We start from the raw sequence: 4,601 nt of genomic DNA on the forward strand, positions 1-4,601 counted from the left end.
GTGGGGGGACGCTCGGCCCGCACTGGCGCAATGCTCCCCGTGGAGGACGGGCGCTCTGCGAGGCACTGCGTCTCTATGGTCGCCTTGGGGAGCGGCCATCTGGGACACCCTGTGCCCCCGTCTCTATGGTCACATGGCTCCTCTGGGCTGGCCTCCAGCACGTCTCTATGGTCGCCTGGAGGAGCGACCATCTGGGACACCCTGTGCCCCATCTCTATGGTCAGATGGCTCCTCTAGACCAGCCTCCAGAACATCTCTATGGCTGCTTGGAGGAGTGACCCTCTGGGACACATGCCACCCCATCTCTATGGTCAGAGGGCTCCTCTGGACTGGCCTCCAGAACATCCCTATGGTTTCCTGGAGGAGCGACTGTCTGGGACACACACCACGCTCTCTCTATGGTCAGATGGCTCCTCTGGACTGGCCTACACAGCGTCTCTATGGTCGCCTGGAGGAGTGACCATCTGGGACAACCTGTGCCCCATCTCTATGGTCAGAGGGCTCCTCTAGACCAGCCTCCAGAACATCTCTATGGCTGCCTGGAGGAGTGACCCTCTGGGACACACGCCACCCCGTCTCTATGGTCAGAGGGCTCCTCTGGACTGGCCTCCAGAACATCCAGAAACCTCCTGAAGTTTTACAAGGAGAAGGGCAAGTCCTGCACCTGGGGAAGGATAACTCCATGCACCAGGGCAGGATGGCAACTTGCTGGCTGAGGAGTGACTCTGAGGAGAAGGGCCTGGGCATCGTGAGAAATGCCATACACGCCAGTGGGGTACGCTCATTGTGAATAAGGCCAGATGACTATGGGCTGCATTAGGAAGAGCTTGGCCAGCAGACAAGGGGAGCCATTTTCCCCCTGGACTCAGCACTGGGGTGGCCACAGCTGCAGCAGTGTGTCCCAGGGTGGGACTCCCAGGAGCTTCTCTTGGTAGTGGGAAACAGCATGAGAAGGAGAAACAGCCACAAACTGCAACTTGGGAGGTTCAGGCTGGACATTAACGTGAATAAATGTCACTCAAAGAGTAGTGCTGTGCTGCCAGAGATCACCCAGAGGGAGTCTGTGATCATCCCCTGGCTCTGTGTTTCAAGGAACAGCCAGTGAGGATGGAGAGACACCAGTAATGGGAGGGGGATCCTGGAGTGGGAGCAAGTTGGGGAAGCAGGTTTACAGTCTGCAGGGACACAGCAGCAGTCATGGGACAGTGTAGGACAGCCTGTGGTGGAGACAGTCAAGGGCACAGGCAAGCCTGAGGGCCACTCAGCCACCAAGGAAGCCCAAGAGGTGTCATGTCCTTGTCCTGCACTTGGCATTGTGCTCCCCCCCTGCAGCCTGCCCCCAGGAAGAGCCCTGGGAAACATGGGAGAAAAGGATCTGCCTTCCCAGGGGCTGGGTGTCCATCCTTGCCCATTTTACTTGATCCAACACATCAAGGTTGACTTGGCATTAGAAACACCTGCACATTGCCTTTGCCTGCCTGTAGCTGGTCATCACCAATTTCTGCTCGAATTAGCCCCTGGGGAGTCTTTGTTGCTCATGGCCCTCAGTGGGACCCACTAACAGTCAAAGAAACTTTGGGCTTTGGTTCTGACTTTGACTTCTTGAACATTTCATTCGATCTCTTTCCAGTAGCTACAGTTCATGGACGCAGCACCAAATACACCACAGGGATCATTAAAATGAAAAAGCCCTGATGAACTGTGTCTCTTCCCGTAATTTTCTTCAAGTCTTGTATGGCTAATTGGAGAAGTTTGGGTTGTGTCACAGTGGTGGGGTGCCCTGTGGTGGGAATGAGTGGTGGCCCCAGTGTCTTGGTGCTGCTCTGCGTGGGAGGAGGTGTCTGGAGAGAGCAGTGCTGTGCGTGGGGAGTGCTGCCAGGCTGGGGAGCTGGGGAGCCCTTGGAGGTGAGGAGGTGACTTGGCTCGCAGGGCCCAGGCTGCCCTGGTGGCGAGAGCCAGGGATGCTGGCAGCCTGCTGCCTTCTGTGCACTGAGGTTCAGGCCTTGAGCTTCCAAAGCTGTTGCCAGGATCTGCATTCAGATATGCCACACAGACTGTGAAATACATAGAAATATGGAGCTTAGAGTATTTGGAGTACAAGAGGTCATCTTTCAGAAAGGGTTCCTTGCTGGAGATACTTGAAGTTAACACTGCTGGGATCTGTCCAACCACAAGTTTTTCAGGCTAGAGGCATTGCAGCTGCCTCTCTCTCCTATTAGCAAAGGCTATGAGGAGATACTGCCCATATAGCTAACTGTTGCAGACACTCTTTTCTTCTCATGTGGCAGGACCCCAGAAACTCTTTGCTTATAATGCAGTAGTATCCCCCAATTAGCCCTTACTTAACCATCCGATTAACTCCCCTCCAATCCAGTGAACTATAGAGAGGATCTTGAGCTCTTTCTGCTGAAGGCCTCGCTTCTTCGGGTCTCTCTGCTGCTCCCTGCACCCTGCGCACTGCCCTGGGCTCTGACACAAGACATCCAGGGGCTGACATCCAGCGGCAGGCCACAGAGAGCAGGTTAGATCACATGGGACTTTTTTCACCCACACAATTAACAGGAAATGATCTTGCCACAGTGGAGCACTCAGATGTGGTCTTTCAAGTGGCAGTGCCACAGTCATTAGCTTTTAAAATGGCCAAAATAAGGGAGACATCCAAAGACAAAGTATTTATTCAGAAGATAATTGGCCTTTCAAACCACTTCTCCCAGATGTGCAGTGACTACAGTGAGTTGTGATGCTCAAGCACTTGCCTGCAAGTCTGCAGGAAATATTTCAGGGGTCATCGCTGAGAACCAGCTTGCAAAGCGGAAGCTGTTTTGTGCAGATAGCTTGCAAGGCCCCTCAGAATTATGTTCCTCACCTTTCCATGTGCTCCTCTCTGCTCTAAGGGAGTCATTTCTGACCTGACAGATCAAGTGCCCAGCTCAGCTGAGCACTTTTTGCAATGTGTCACTGAGCTGGTTGAGGCCTGCAGGTTCTGAAGCTCCTGTCTGGTCAGCGCAGGCACAGCCTGGGTCTTAGCTCACTTGTGGACTGTTCTTTGCAAGTGAACCCCCTGTGAGATGAGATCCCAAGTGTGGATCTGAGGCTAATTTGGCCAGAGGTGCCCTCTTGGCAGTGAGGTGTGGATAAAAGCAAGTGAGGGTCAGTTCCTTCTAGAGTGGTCCAGGGCTGTCCCAGGAGGCCTTGCACAGTTCAGCTCACCCACCCATCACCAAACTGTACATTGGAGCCTGCAGGATGACTCCTTCTTGGTAGCACACTATAAACCCCACCTCTGGCTGGTAATAATCCATCATGCGCTGCTTTGGGAAGGCTGAGCTGCCAAAGGAAGCCTCCAGATAATGTCCATGGTGTCTCTGGGCCATGGGGGAAGCACGCAGGGCTTGGAGGAGACCTAGGTGAGGAGCTGTGCACTGCTTGGTGGCAGGTCTGCTCCAGAGGGCTAGTCCTGAGCAGGGTGGCCGTGAGCCATGCCCGCCTGCCTGCCAGCTTGCTGCGGGCTGGTGGGGTGGCTGCAACAGAGGTGCCCTCGCAATCAGCACCTGGACAGGTCCCTGTCACCTGCATCACCCCCTCCCCTCCCCAGGGCAGTCATTTATTCTGGGTGGATGCTCTGAGGCACTGGGTGACATCACCAAGCCTGCTGGCCAAAACATCTGCTGTGGGCCAATAGGGCTGCTGCAGTGGAAGTGACCTCACAGTCAGCATGTCCCCTTTGCCTGTCTCTCCCGTTTCTGCATCATCTCTGGTGGGATGAGTGGTGGTGTGATTCTCTTCTTGTCCTCAAAATGGCTCCTACCAGCACCCAGCCCATGAGGTTCCTCTACAAGAGGTGACCTCACCATCAACACTGCAGACGTGTCACTTCTATCTTGTTCTTCCTCACCCCTCTTCTAAGTCATCCTCTCTTCCGGGCCCCTCATTCAACATCCCAGTCATATCCCTTTACTGGCACTGCCCTCTTCCCTATCTCCATAGAATTACACACACATGGTGGGACAGCTCACATGGCAGGATGAAACTGGGCTCCAGAGGAAGGCAGGCTGGGATGGTGAGGAGGTGCAGGTGTGCTCTGTGCAAAGGGGTGGCTGGAGTGCACAGGGCTTTGCCTTGGAGCAGGTGATGAGCCAGTCAAGACCTTGTAGGAAGGAGAAGAGGACACAGCAGTCTGGGTGACATGCTGGGAGTGTTTGCTAACAGCTGCCTGAGGAGGGAAGGGAAGCAGCTGAAACCTTGTGTAGGCAGCTGGGGGAAGCCTCATGGTCCCAGATCCTGGTTCTTTCAGGGTAGTTTCACCCCCTTGAAATCTGCTGGGAGGGCAATGGGCCTGGGCACAAGCAGCCCAGGAGATTCCTGGAGAGTGCTGAGAACAATTTCTTGGCACAGGCAATCAGTGAGCCAACAACGGCTGGACTCTGTCAGTCACAAGCATAAGAGAACTGGATGGAGATGTAAGGGTGGAGGGCAGACATGGCTGCAATGATCATGAGATGGTGGAGGAGTAAGACAAGAAGCCAAAGCACAGCCCAGGGCTTCAGGCGAGCTGATTTCAGCTAATTGAGGATGTGCTTGGCAGGATCCCCCAGGAGACT

Source organism: Dromaius novaehollandiae, unplaced genomic scaffold (genome assembly GCF_036370855.1).
Source record: "Dromaius novaehollandiae isolate bDroNov1 unplaced genomic scaffold, bDroNov1.hap1 HAP1_SCAFFOLD_37, whole genome shotgun sequence".
Taxonomy (NCBI): Eukaryota; Metazoa; Chordata; class Aves; order Casuariiformes; family Dromaiidae; genus Dromaius; species Dromaius novaehollandiae.